Source organism: Schistocerca serialis, chromosome 3 (assembly GCF_023864345.2).
Source record: "Schistocerca serialis cubense isolate TAMUIC-IGC-003099 chromosome 3, iqSchSeri2.2, whole genome shotgun sequence".
In the NCBI taxonomy this organism is placed as follows: domain Eukaryota; kingdom Metazoa; phylum Arthropoda; class Insecta; order Orthoptera; family Acrididae; genus Schistocerca; species Schistocerca serialis.
In genome coordinates this window covers 193,617,804-193,633,739 of record NC_064640.1, presented here as the reverse complement: position 1 = coordinate 193,633,739, position 15,936 = coordinate 193,617,804, and positions in this window count along the sequence as shown.

Below are 15,936 nucleotides of genomic sequence, written 5' to 3'. Positions count from 1 at the left end.
TTTAGAGAATTAGTACAATACTTTTTTCTAACACTTAAGAGAGTTTCTCCCCCTGTGCTTCATATGTTAAACAACTCTTTCGATTCTCTCGCTAAGTGCACGTAACTCCAGATAACCCCACAGCCCACAGTTGTCAGAAGATTCATAGTATAGATGAATGGATGCTAAAGCGTCGTTGCCTGACAAAATCTTCTTAAATGGAGCTGTACAACTGTTATTTCCTACTGTAAATTCAGACTGTTGCCTACTGCAATTGATAATGGGGCATACTTTTGTCATTCATTAAATTTGAATTTTATATACCTAATATAAAATTCAGATTTAGATTGGGTATCACTAAACAAACCCGACTAAATTCAATATCGTCTATGCTGAGTGTTAGGAAGAACTGCTTCAGTTCATTTGTTGCTCCTTGCACCTTCACACCAGTGACTGACATCTTAACTAACTCAGTGTGTCCTCATGTAATCTAAAAAAATTTATGACACACCACAATCCTGACTCCCTGTAGTCAGTAAAGCCTCTGCTTCCGCCTATTTTTACATTACCACTGGCTGTATTCTGGCACTAATTCTATTGTCAAGCTACTCATCCTCTAACAAATCTTACTGAATTTTCAGAATGAGATTTTGACAGCGGAGTGTACGCTGATATGAAACTTCCTGGCAGATTAAAACTGTGTGCCGGACCGAGAATCGAACTCGGGACCTTTGCCCGCGATAGGCAAAGGTCCCGAATTCGAGTCTCGGTCCGGCACACAGATTTAATCTGCTAGGAAATTTTCTTCTGAATTTCTTCCAGAATTATCTTCACAACCAACTGACTGCATGCTACCTACATTACTTTCCTTCTCAGGCGACTGTTTCTACCCTCAAAATCTTTTTGTATGTCTTTTTCCACGAAATATTGTGCCTCACAAAGAACTCCCATAAAAACTTGAATTTATTAGCTTCCCAATAATTCACACATGTCTTCTGGCACAGACAAGCAAATTCTTCCCAGTCCCACTGACTGTAGGTATTTCTATTTATATAAAACCAGCTATTCTGTTCTATAGTATCATATCCTTCCTACAATTTGTTAACTACTATTCTAAGTCTCCTATACCTTTAAATTTTTCAGCTTTACCAATCTTATGTGCTACATATTCTCTATAATTTTCTATTAAGGCACAGATGTTCGATCTAAATCCCATTGCTTTCACAATATCGTCTTCATTTTCCCCAAATGTCGCATCTGATCTCACCACTAGAAGGACTTCAGCCTCATTAACATTTTCCTATTATAAATATCAGCTACATCAATGCCTGAATCACTACCAACTACATCATTAGCAGCTTCAGAGTCATTCGCTTCATCATTAACACAAATAAAATTATCAACACAAGAATCAGCAAGACTATCATAAGAAGTATTTCTTACTTCTGAAACCGCAGAAACGTGATCTACATCAACATGCATATTCTCTATTCACTTTCTCACATTCATTCACTTTATTTCGTTGCTGCAAACATTTATTCCCATCACTTCCATCCAATGGTGCTATACAGGGTGAGTCACCTAACATTACTGCTGGATATATTTCGTAAACCACATCAAATACTGACGAATCGATTCCACAGGCCGAACGTGAGGAGAGGGGCTAGTGTTATTGGTTAATACAAACCGTAAAAAAATGCACGGAAGTATGCTTTTTAACACAAAGCTACGTTTTTTTAAATGGAACCCCGTTAGTTTTGTTAGCACATCTGAACATATAAACAAATAGGTAATCAATGCCGTTTGTTGCATTGTAAAATGTTAATTATATCCGGAGATATTGTAACCTAAAGTTGACGCTTGAGTACCACTCCTCCGCTGTTCGATCGTGTGTATCGGAGAGCACCGAATTACGTAGGGATCCAAAGGGAACGGTGATGGACCTTAGGTACAGAAGAGACTGGAACAGCACACTACGCCCACATGCTAACACCTTTTTATTGGTCTTTTTCACTGACGCACATGTACATTACCATGAGGGGTGAGGTACACGTACACACGTGGTTTCCGTTTTCAATTGCGGAGTGGAATAGAGTGTGTCCCGACATGTCAGGCCAATAGATGTTCAATGTGGTGGCCATCATTTGCTGCACACAATTGCAATCTCTGGCGTAATGAATGTCGTACACGCCGCAGTACGTCTGGTGTAATGTCGCCGCAGGCTGCCACAATACGTTGTTTCATATCCTCTGGGGTTGTAGGCACATCACGGTACACATTCTCCTTTAACGTACCCCACAGAAAGAAGTCCAGAGGTGTAAGATCAGGAGAACGGGCTGGCCAATTTATGCGTCCTCCACGTCCTATGAAACGCCCGTCGAATATCCTGTCAAGGGTCAGCCTAGTGGTAATTGCGGAATGTGCAGGTGCACCATCATGCTGATACCACATACGTCGACGCGTTTCCAGTGGGACATTTTCGAGCAACGTTGGCAAATCATTCTGTACAAACGCGATGTATGTTGCAGCTGTTTGGGCCCCTGCAATGAAGTGAGGACCAATGAAGTGGTCGCCAATGATTCCGCACCATACATTTACAGTCCACGGTCGCTGTCGCTCTACATGTCTGAGTCAGCGAGGATTGTCCACGGACCAGTAATGCATGTTCCGTAGATTCACTGCCCCGTGGTTTGTGAAACCCGCTTCATCGGTAAACAGGTACAACTGCAACGCATTCTCTGTTAATGCCCATTGACAGGATTGCACTTGATGATTAAAGTCATCACCATGTAATTGCTGATGTAGCGACACATGAAACGGGTGAAAGCGGTGACGATGCAGTATGCGCATGACAGTACTTTGACTCAGTCCACCGGCTCTCGCAATGTCCCGTGTGCTCATGTGTGGGTTCATGGCAACAGCAGCTAACACACCAACTGCATCCGCTTCTCCTGTGACGGGCCTGCTACGACCATACCTGTTGCATACAGTTGGCGGTAGATGTTTTGCAATGTGCGGCACGTTGGATGCTCTCTGTCCGGGTACCGTTCTGCATACACCCTGCAAGCTTCAGCTGCATTTCATCGACACTCGCCATAGATGAGTATCATCTCCGCCTTTTCAGAGTTCGAATACACCATGGTCACAGTTCCTACAACACTACACTATCACAGACGTCTGGTAACACGGTGTACTACAGTTGTCTGCGTGCGGAGACGAATGCAGAATAACGATAGCAGCAAGCGCTACATGCGGACACTGCGACAGCTAGGCCAAACCACAACAGTGCACTACAGCCATACTCGTAAACACGGTCGTCATCGTAAACATGTCCCTGCAGATGCTGCTCGCCGACCGTGGCCCGTGTTTGTTACACCACGCAACTGAACGTCGGAGGTTTCAAGCATCAACTTTAGGTTACAATATATCCGGATGTAATTAACATTTTACAATGCAACAAACGGCACTGGTTACGTATTTGTTTATATGTTCAGATGTGCTAACAAAACTAACGTGGTTCCATTTAAAAAAAACGTAGGTTTGTGTTAAAAAATATACTTCAGTGCATTTTTGTATGGTTTGTATTAAACAATTACACTAGCCCCTCTCCTCACGTTCGGTCTGTGGAATAGGTTCGTCAGTATTTGATGTGGTTTACGAAATATATCCAGCGGTAACAAAAATGGTTCAAATGGCTCTGAGCACTATGGGACTTAATATCTATAGTCATCAGTCCCCTAGAACTTAAAACTACTTAAACCTAACTAACCTAAGGACATCACACAACACCCAGTCATCACGAGGCAGAGAAAATCCCTGACCCCACCGGGAATCGAACCCGCAAACCCGGGCGTGAGAAGCGGGAACGCTACCGCACGACCACGAACTGCGGACCCAGCGGTAACGTTAGGTGACTCACCCTGTATATTCACTGCCATAACACTAAATTCATAGCAGATGATATTAGTAGTTGCCTTAAATGGGGAGAACGTATAGTTTTGCTCCTGTTGTGCTTTTTCCTTTGATTAATACAAAAGTCGTGCCAAAAATCACCTTCTTCGTAAATTCTGTGCCTAAAGAACATTTTCACATGTCTTGGCTGGTTTTTATCTATTGCCTGACCTTGCTTAGTCCATGTTACAATTCCTATCTTATTCATACCAATGTGGACCTGTAGTGAGATACCCACTCGCTTCACACATTTACCGCCTCATTTGTTCCTTTTTGCCGTCTTTGTTCATTCATTATAGTGTTTTTCCTTCAGTCTCTTTGAATAATCTAGGTTCCTCTGTTACTGTCTTCCTTCTCGTTAAGTCTCTCTTCTTTCCTTCCTATGTCTTGGTCTATGCTGCCAATTAGATTTTTCTTTATTCATTCTGAAACGTTCATGTCAGATGCATTTATATTTCCATCCACATGCATTTCCCTTTGATAGGTGTGCCTGCCATTCTTAAAACATACAGCTCCATCCATCCTTTCTATCTATTCTAGGAAGATATCTGTGTCTTCTTTTGGTGGATTAATCAAATCCCATTGAAAATTGTGATGTAGCATCCTTTTTACGTAGAAATGATTGTTTTTGCACCTAAGGGTCTCTCAAAATACATTAACTTTTCAAATTCTTCCACACAGAATACTTTCATTCGTTGTCTACCTGGTCTGTGCGATGAACCATTCAGAAACTTATTTTGAATCCTATACTCCTTTGCTTCTCCCCAATATCAGCACATAAATCCGTTTACAAACTCCTCATACCTCCTACAATACCCTCTATTCTGATTCGTTCACAATAAAGGATTCCCTTCCAATAAACATTTCACAAATTTAATTTTATCCTCACAACATCTTTAAACATCTAAAAGATGCAAATTCCCAGCACTACTGAAACTTCTCATTCCTGAATTGCTAATAACCCCCATTCCATTATAATAGGAACATAGTTTACTGCTGTTCCTTGCTTCACATTTAATAATTTCGTTCCCATACTATTTATTCTTTGCGCTACGTAACCTCCATTCTTGCTACCTTCTTTTTACGTATTCAAAGCTAAGGGAAATTAGAGCTCGTACTGAGGCGTTCAGACAGCTGTTTTCCCTCGTGCGATCCGCGAGTGGAACAGAGTGGGTGGTAGCTGGGGAGGGGGGGGGGGGGGGAGAAATATGACTTTGGCGCGAATTGTGCCCTCCGCTACACACCGCTTGGTGGCTAGTGGAGTATATATGTAGATGTAGACCACCTAGAATCATTTTCCTTAATCCCTCATTTTCTCCCCATTATGGTTCAAAAATGGCTCTGAGCACTATGGGACTTAACATCTATGGTCATCAGTCCCCTAGAACTTAGAACTACTTAAACCTAACTAACCTAAGGACAGCACACAACACCCAGCCATCACGAGGCAGAGAAAATCCCTGACCCCGCCGGGAATCGAACCCGGGAACCCGGGCGTGGGAAGCGAGAACGCTACCGCACGACCACAAGATGCGGGCTCTCCCCATTATGTCTATTCCTTTCTTCTGTCCCATTTCTTACTACGTCTGCATCGAAAGCATTCAAAACTTAGTATTTCATTCTTAAAACTTTTCTTTACGTCATTTCTGATTCTTCGGTGTTCTTCCTTTCCAGTTTTTTCCTTATTTCTGTAATCCATGCTATTGTCGATTTGTTATTCCAGAAACACAGGAATATTGGCTTCGTTATCCTGTTCTCATTCATTCGTCTTAGGTTTCCAAGAAATATTAATCTTTGATTACCCATTACTTCTGATATTTTTGTAGACCTTCTGATTACTTCTCATTTTCCAACCATCAGTAGCCTGTGTTGCAACCCTTATTTTTCTAATAATCCTTCTTTGAATTACCTCTATGCTATCCAACTTATAGTTTATCGTTAGTCATTCTCATCCATGAAAACATTAGTCACATCCCTCTGGTATACTGCTTTAGTTTTGTTTTTCTAGTTATCCTTTTTTTGTAAATATTATTTTGTTGCTGTTCCCATTTTGTTAACTCCACATCTGCTGAAAATTTTTTTAGCCCTTGCGGAGGTATGATTTCCCCAAGATATTTAAATTTACTTATTCTCTATTTTATCTATTTGTGTTCCTATGTATTTTAGTGCATTTTTACATTCGTCATGAATTTTGGTTTTTCAGCTGAAATTTTAAGACCAGTTCTATTTGATATTTTTTCCACGAGATTTATTTGAATAACTTCTTCTGTCAGATTTTGTGAAAGTGTTGCAAATTCTTTTGCAAACGCCAAGCATTTTACCTAATTCCATTTGTAAAATGTAAACTTTATTAATTGTAAATTCCATTTGTTTTCCCTCTCAGAATTATTAGTTAAATTTTATGATTTCTTACCACCAAATTCCATGTCGTTACATTTTTTACTAACAGTGTGAAACAGTAAAGGTGGTAAAGTATTCCCTCGTACAACACCAGTTTTCATTTCAAATGGCTGAGATACTTCTCCCATAAATTTCGCTTTAGATATCGTATTTGTTACAGTTTTATGATTTATATTTGTTAATTTTGCTTTAACAACAAATTCTCTAATGACTTTATCTATTGTTTCTCTGATCACCAAATCAAATGCTTTCTTGAAATCCATAAATGATGCTGTTATAGGTTTGCTGTTTAACGTACGTGATGAATTATTGATACTAAATTAAAAACCTGTCCTGTGCAGGGTGCATGTCTAAAGTTTCTGCAACTCTGTCCCAGAGAATTTTTGATAATATTTTATATGCCACTGGCAGAAGCGACGGTCCTCTGTAATTGTTGACATTTTGTTTGCCTCCTTTTCATGTAGCAAGTGGATTAATGCCATGTTTTCCACTCTACTGGAATCTTTTCAGTTTTCCATATGTTCTCAAAAAGCAATTGTAGATCATTTAAAATATTTGGTTTTGATCATTTCGATAATTTTGCTGTACTGGATTCTTCACCACTTGCTTTGTTATTGTTGAGCGACTTGATGGCTTCAGGAGTTTCTCGCTACGTTGGAGGGAAATTTTCCTCCAGATTTCGCGACACTGCTGGAAATTCCAATCAATTTAACTATAGGAACTGAATAATTAACTATTCTGTCAAATAAATTTGCTTCTGTTTACTTTTATCTGGATTATTAATGATTTTCCTTTGTCTCTGAAGTGTTGTAAGTATTGTTGTTTTTTTTTTTTTGTCCCCTCCATTACCTCCATTTTTGAGCTCATTGTTCAAGTGTTTCTTCGCACTCTTCGTTCCACCATGTCTTCTTTTTATCCTTAAGTTCTCTCAGCTGATTTAGTAATTTGTACCTAGAGTTCATATCAATCACCAGTATTGTTGCCCCCATTTCTTCTCTAAATTTTCCTATATGTTCTATTGTAATATTACCTGTGGTGGACTTGTATCTGATTATTTTCTTAGTTGTCTCTCTTATTTTAAATGTGAGAATAATTATCTGAATCAAATTCTCCGTTTCTGATTACTGTAACATTTATAACTTTCACGGTATTAGATCTACAAAGGCTATATGATCCAGTGGAAGTTTTCCGAAGCTTGCTTTCGGAGATATTCCAATTTTGGCTTTTCTTGGTAGTTTGCGAAAATGTGTGGGCACCAGTTTTAAAACTGCACCTCTTTGGTCACTTATGATGAATTCATCTCCACATGGTTCGTGGATTTTACTATTTCTAGTTTTCGGATTTACATTAGTTAAAACGTCATCAGTACCATTTTTATCTTCTAATTTGAAACACTCAGCTCCCAACTTAAGATCTATTCTATTTATCTTGTCCCTAACTTCGTCATTCAATCTTACGCATTTGCTTGATTTACTTTCTCTGATTTCAGCTTGTTTCCAACACCAGTTAACCGATTATTCCACACATTTTCCGTTACCTGGATGTTATTCTTAAATTCAAGTACCTGTTGTTTAATACTCTTCTTAATCTCAACGAGCTGTACATTCACTTTAGCTATAGCTTCCAATATTAAATTTACTGCATCCACTTTTGTTTCACAGCTACTAGGTCAATGTACGCTAATCTCTCATTGGTTGAAGTTTCGCCACCACTGGTGACTCTTATCATAAATACCGTCTGAATTATTCAAATTATTCATTTTTATACGTTTTATGAGCCAAACACGTATTAAAAACACAACGCTACACAAGACAGTTCACTTTTCGCCGTTTGTACTCAACTTTCGGTGTCTTGTGTCCGTACGCTGCTCTGCCGCTGGGTTTCCCACTTCCTGGTTTGGATGGACTGTTACCGCTAGCAGAGTTTCCCGCTGCCTACAGCTGTTCGGAAGCACAACGGAAGCACAACGTGGTTTGCTGGTGGTTTGTACTCACCAACTTCACTGGACTTCAAACGATCCTCTTGAGTTTCTCGTCGTCTGCATACTCTTCTGATATCGCACATGAAACAATCACGACACTGATTCTTTTTCTTTTTTCCAATTTTGACAAACTAATCCCCGACAGGGCCCCATACTGTGATGTTCTCGTACTGTTTTAAAAATAGCAACCGTTAAATATTTTAATAACTGTAGTGATTGGTAAACTACCAAGAGCCCGAACTTGGAGGTTCCGCACCTCCACTGTCCTCCACACCTACAAAACCTTGATCCAACCGATCCTCTCCTTTGCAAATTTTGCATGTATATCTGTCTCACCCAAGTTCTAGAAGTCCCTTAACATCCTTGTACGCCATACACTCCGACTCGCTTTCGTACCCGTTTACCTCCCCCTACACGAATCCTTTATCATCTCATCAAACTCCCACCTGTCCTCACTCATATTCAACACCTATGAACAACCTACACCATCCATAAACTTGACTCCGATAACCTCATTCATTCCCCTATAATTTCCAACTCTAATACGCTGCCGCGCCTCTGCGGACACATCCCACAAATCTTGCACCTTCACACCCTCCACATCCTCTTCAAATGGAATTTCAACCGTCACAATGCCCCAGACCATGAACGCCTCCCCGACAGTTACCTATGCTACCGTACTACCAACGAACTTTTTAATTCATTTGTAAATAAATCACCTTTATCTTGCTTTTTCTTTTATTTTTTAATTTTTTTTATTTTTAATAGAAGGCGTAATAGAATACTTCCTTGAAACAAATGCCATATCACCAGCAAATACAGCAAAATTTGAGTGTGAATTAACACATGTACTAGAAACTGTTGTACATGCCTTTTAAATGTAGATTACTAAGTGGAAGCATGTCGCGACACTACTCTCATGACAACACTTCGACAAACTTCGAAACATGCTGCAACAGGCCGGCCGGAGTGGCCGAGCGGTTAATGGCGCTACAGTCTGGAACCGCACGACCGCTACGGTCGCAGGTTCGAATCCTGCCTCGGGCATGGATGTGTGTGATGTCCTTAGGTTAGTTAGGTTTAAGTAGTTCTAAGTTCTAGGGGATTTATGACCACAGCAGTTGAGTCCCATAGTGCTCAGAGCCATTTGAACCATGCTGCAACAGTTCATAAAAGTTCAAGACCCTTTTCTGACCGCAAAACTACTAATCACGTGATATATAAGCGCAGATCACATGCCCTACCACATGACGATATCACGCTGTGAGAATTAGGACATCCTCAGGCAGTGCTGCCACTGCTTGTATGTTTGGCCTCATATTAAGTGAACAAATTTTAATTACAGGTAATAGCTGCAACTGAAAAACTAGAGCTAAAACGCGAAATTTAATGCTAGTTTAGAATTCAGTCAACAACCTTTAGCCTATTTATTTTCTATAACTTTTCCTGTTGAACAGTGTAATCTTTAATTATCGTCTCTGATTGATGGTATCACACACTGTTGACAAATCTATGAAAACTACCCTTGTGTTTATTGCCTCTCAAAGCCATATTCAGTGGTATGTATAAGTTTCAGTATCTGTGTAATACAGGCTGAATCTGAATCTAAATTGTTACGGTAAAAGCTATGTTCCAACATTTTTGTTAGCGGAGCCAAACTAGGCACCTGAACACATCCCGTAAGGTATTAGAGAAAACAGTGCCAAACGATTTTATTTACAAATCTCCCACGACAGCAACTAGACACGCAGGTTTCTACGCGACTTTTAATTCATCTACACTCTGATTTAACAGTCGTCTGTGCTCAAAACGAAAGTCTTTGGTCAGGAACCTAATATTACGTAGTGTTTCAGTTAAATGAGAAGTACATAAAAAGTTGTGAGTCACTTACCAAATGCAGCTTTTCCTAATCAAATTTTTACAGATATATCTGCAAGAACTTTGTTTATTCATGGTGTATTTTCATTTAAATCAATTGTTACCGAGATGCTTTTGATGTCACAAGTATCAGCAGAAAATGTTCCGCGATCTTCTTATTCAGTTCGTTCCTTAGGTGCTAATTATCAACTGAATAAAATTCAGTGAAATGGAATGAATGTAATCCCTTAGAATGAATACAATTAGATACAGTAACGTGAAATGATATCAGTGAAATATGTTCAGAACTTCTCAGCGTGTCGTAAACACAGTGAAAGTATGTATCAGACTGGGATTCTAACCCGGATCTCCTGTTTAAAGAATGCAGTCGCTCAACATTAGGGCATCCGAACACATCTCCAGACCTAACAGAAACACACAACGTCACTACTGCTCCCTTCATTCTCCTTCCGACAATTTTAACTAAGCGTTTCCATACAAGACATGTGGAAATAGCATCACCAGGGGCATGGATATTATAAGGCACAGTGACTTCATTTGTCATCACATATTTATTACGTTGCAGGTTCAGCATTTCTGAACAGATTATTCAGATCTCATTTCTTATAATTGTATTCCATTGAGTTCATCCTCACTGATTCATGCACTCAATTTTAATGCGTTTAATTCTGTGTATGTGTACGGTATAAAAAAAAAGGTAGGGAAAAATTTTCAGAACATACTCGTATTCTTCCACACAAAGAGAAAGAAGAAAATATGTTACACGAAAGTGTTTCTGGAATCGCTTTATTTTCTTATTAGAATTAAATTTCTTAGCCTTCTCATAGAATATTAATAATGGAAAACACACAGGAAGAGAACGTAGCACATGATACTATTTCTTACATAAAATCTCCAACACACCCTTCGTCAGCATTCACGCATCCATCAACCCCGCGCCGCACTGAATCTCAGTTACGCTGATATGTTCCTTGAGTACTTATTGTTACGCTGCCTTCCACAACAAGGGCACAAAGATTCTGTATATCTTGTACTGGGGTTCGAGGCATAGAAGTTATCAAATGCCGTCATATATTAAAGTCTAATGAGGTTAGGTCCATAGAACGTCGAGACCAGGGAACAGGCCATCTCCTCCTGTTCGTAAGTAACGTAACTTGTTGTACAGAGGCCGTCAGTCATTAAATTGATACCATTCTTAATCAACTGGTCATCCTTACCATTTCAAATAAGAAAGACTTACATACACTGTACTGTTACGTTCTGTTTATGTATGTTTCCCACGATTGATGTGCTGTGAAAAGTTCTAAAAAATTAACACTAACTTCGAAATAATGAGTATCTGAACCCACGTCCACATAAGATATTTTCCTATTCTCCCAGGAGGCATCATCTTATCGTAGCACTGTCCGTGCGGACGGAAGAGTTCGTGCGCTTCAATGAAGCTAGACCCACTGGTTTACGAGTCGGCACATAGAAAGTTAGAGTACTATACAGACCGGAAGCTGCTAAAATTGTAGAGCTCCAATTGACGCAAAATAAATTTGATGTCACAGTGCTACAAGACACTAGATGGTGTAGGGAAGGAGGTTTTGCGTGAGAATAAATGTCATCATTTATAGAGACTGCGAAGACAATGGACGGCATGAACGTGGGGCAGCATTTGTGGTGAGCGACCGTTTGGTAAGGCAAGTGAAGAGCCTCAATGCATTCAGAAAGAAGATGTCATGTGTCACTATATAAGTATGGAGATGCAGCACTTCTTAACGGACATGCAGTAACAACCGTAAGCGACGAGCAGGAGAAAAGTGAATTTTATGAAAAAGTAGAAAGAACTGTGGAACACACTGGTACCAGAAATATTAAGATCATGTCGGCGGATTTCAACGCCAAAATGGGGCAGGAAGACATGTATAGGCTAACAATCGGGAAAGAGAGTATACATTTCGAAAACGTAAAACAATGGACATTGTCCAATCAGTTTTGCGCTAAGCTAGAAACTAGTGGCGAACCTGATGACCTTCCCCCACAAACAGATACACAAAGGGGTTTAGATTCTCCATGTGGTAGTACAGTCATTAGGTCGATCGTACGCATATATATATATATATATATATATATATATATATATATATATATATATATATATATATATATTAGATGTTACAGAGGGGCTAATGTGGACACGGACTGTTACGTAGTAATCGCCAAACTATAGCTACAGGTATAGCACAAAAGGAAGAAGGAAAACATGGTCAGCGGACAATTTGATATTCAGAAGCTTAAGGATCCATAGTTGTAACACCAATATAATATCAGGTTACAACACAAATTTGAGGTCTTGGAATCAAACCACAATGTTGAAAGGAGGCTTAATGATCACCGGAAAAATACACGATCCACTCAGATTAATGTCACCATGTCAACGTGCAATAACCACTCGCAGGCGGCAGGAGACAGTACTAGAAGTGGACGGTATATAAAGCGTGTCGGGGAACGCGGAAAACAGTGCAGTCGTTGTCCAAGGAGCTCAGCATTAGAACAAGTGTGGGACAAGGTAATGTCATTTCACCATTGCTTCTTCATTTGGTCCTGCAGATACTAATTCGGGAAATGAAAAAGAAAGGTAAAGAGGTGAAGCTAAATCGAAGAATACAGTTACTAGGATATGCAGACGACACTGCAGCATTAGCGGAAGATATCGCAAAAACTGTTGGCTACTTAGCAAAGAATGCCAATAAGAAAAGAGTGAGGGTTATTGTGGAGAAGAGGAAAAGACTGAAATGACAGAATAACGCAGAGGAGCCCCTAACAACGCCTCATTAGTGGTGGAAATACAGAGTACAACCTGAGTGGAAAATTTTAAATACCTTGGCTCCTGATTCAACAGGCATAATAATTTAAAACAACAATTTAATCAACGTATTGTCAATCGGCCTAAAACTTATTTCAGACTGATGCAGATAATGATGTCAAAAATCCATAAATTTAGAAGCAAAGGTAAAGCCTATAATCCTATGATAGTACCAATGTTGTTATAAGGAACAGAAACTTTAACCACAACAGAAAAAGATGAAGAGTGTCTGATGATATTTGAACGGAAAACCGTAAGAAAGATCTTTCAAGTTGTCCGCGAAGAGAAAACCTGGAGACGTAGAAAGGACCAGGAGTTCTTGGTCCTTTCTACGTCTCCACGTTTTCTCTTCGCGGACTGATCAAACTACTGAACATCGTGCAGAAAATGGAAACTTGCGGAATAAGCCTGGCAGGACAAATTTCCAGGAGGCCAGAAACTTGCCTGACCAAAGCTCTGCTAACACAAGGCTCTCATGGTGCCTGTCCATTTCGAAGACCAAGGAAGTAATGTGAGGATAAACTGCAAAAGGACCTTCAGCAGCTGTCTGCCCATGAGATCTGGAGCAGAAGTGCACGAGATCGCCACCTATGGACGAACAGTGTACGGTTGGGCATGTCCTTCAGGGTGTGAAAAAGAGTGTCTGTGAAGAAAAGTGTGTGTGAAGAAAAGGATGTGATGAAAAGTGTCCCGTAAGGTTGGACCCAACTTTTTATTACACTCTCCAGTTCTCTATAGTAGTCAGCCACGTTGCTCCATCATACCAGATCGTCTGAGGGTTCTATTCTCGCTGCAGTCTTCAATAGTTACGGGTACCTACTGATTTGTCCTGGAACAAATGGCGTACATTTTTTGATTTATTTATTGACCCTGATCTGGTTAGGGCCACAAGGCCCTCTCTTACACCGGACCAGAGTTTCATACATACAGTACCTTTTTTACACCAAAGCTAACTAAGAAATAACAATTTTAGTATGACAAGGATTATTAAAGTGATATGTTTGTTTCGATGTCCGTCTTCCACAGTAGCTGTTACGATCAGTTACTACTGTTTTCCGCCTTAAGCTTACTGCACTCTAATTAAAGAGAATTTCACAACAATTGCGTTTCGCATTTATTTATGATACACCTTCCGTGGTTGATGGTGTTGACACAGCAACCAGCCACAAATTTAATTTAGATTTCTTTAGCATCATGAAAATGGTAGTAACATACAAATTTGCTACTTGATCTGCAGATGGGTGTTGGAATATTATTTGCTTTGGAGGGTGGAAAATAATTTTTGGAAATTTTTTAGGAAAGGGGTGTTAGCTAAGTCAATTTGTTCATTAAGGTTATAGTCTGGGGTGCTGTTATTGTGTGTGTGTATTTCTATTTCTTCTAATATATTCAAAGTGGCTCCTTTTTTCTCTGCTACATGTAAAATTTTTAAGCTGTTCTCAATGTTTCTTAAAGCATCAATATGTTCTATGTATCTAACTTCAAAACTTCTGCCTGTCTGTCCAATGTGGAATTTTGGGCTTGTATCACATTTGAGCTTGTATATTCCTGATTTCCTGCAGAGGCTCTTGGATAACTTTTTGTTTTAATTTATTATTTGTGTAAAAGCTATATATATATATATATATATATATATATATATATATATATATATCGGACTACCAGCAGCATCTGAAGAAATAGCACACGTACACCAAACAAATATCAGCAATATTTACATGCCAACATAGTGTGAACGCAACTTACACACACATGTAGTGTGCAGTTGTGCAGTTACTCACATGTACTCAGACACACAACTATGACAAGCAGTTCATCCAGAGCCTCACGATCGGAAGACTACCTGGCACACCATATGTAGTGTGGCATCGACGACTTAGAGCAGGCACGTCTTGTAATCCTCAATAGTGAGAGCATGTAATGCTGCACGATGCACATCCTAACACTTTTGATGGCACCTGCATCTGTATTGTATGCATACGTATTTGAATTGAGCTTCACTAACTCCGCAGTTTGTAAACCACTGACCTCTTCTTTCATCAAGCCAACAACCTTCTTGTTCTTTGGTGTTATTCCATAAGGATTATCGACAGCATATCCAGAAGTGTCGAATTCTTCGTGATTCTATCTAATTACTTCATATGGATCGCAGCCATTCACCCAGTAGATGCAACTGTCTTTTCCACATCAGAGTTTGAAGAGGCCCAGAACACACACACCAGTACAGAAAGGTTTTCTGAACAGCACTGAAACCTTGGCCATCTCCACAGTGACTAGTCCTGGCCTATGTAATTTCTTGCGGCATGGCAACCCCCCCCCCCCCCCCCACTCTCTACCCCGATAAACTAAATGAATTTCGTTGAATTCCCGAGTATCTCCATTGTTTTTCCGAAAACTGGACTTTTCACCTTTTTTCAAGGTCACACGTCGTGATAGCCCTCAGTTTGGTGCTTACACAAATGACTCCTTCAACGAGCAATGCTTCTTGAAGGAGATACTCTGGATGATTCTAACAAGTTCCATCTCTAAAATGAGACGCTGCTGGAGGTTCCTGTAGTGTAGAATATCTCGCTGCTTGTTCCCCGGCGTTGTCAGCAGGTAGCAGCTCCAGGAAAAGTAATTACGCTGGACTAGGCTTTCTGGACAAATCAGTAAGTTGCTGTGCATGTCACGAAAATGGACAGGATGAGCCAGTTCTGCCTCCATAACTGATCCCTCACCAGCATCAGAAGCCACATCATGGATCTTTTTCTTTAGTCCGTCAATTTCTTCCTCAGACAGCCATCAGAACACCCCAAACGCTAGTTTTTTTCATGGTGTACCTGCAGAAATAGTTTACATCCTAGTAAAGGATATACCTTAAACCGTCACATGGCTTGTACCCCTCCTGACTCGT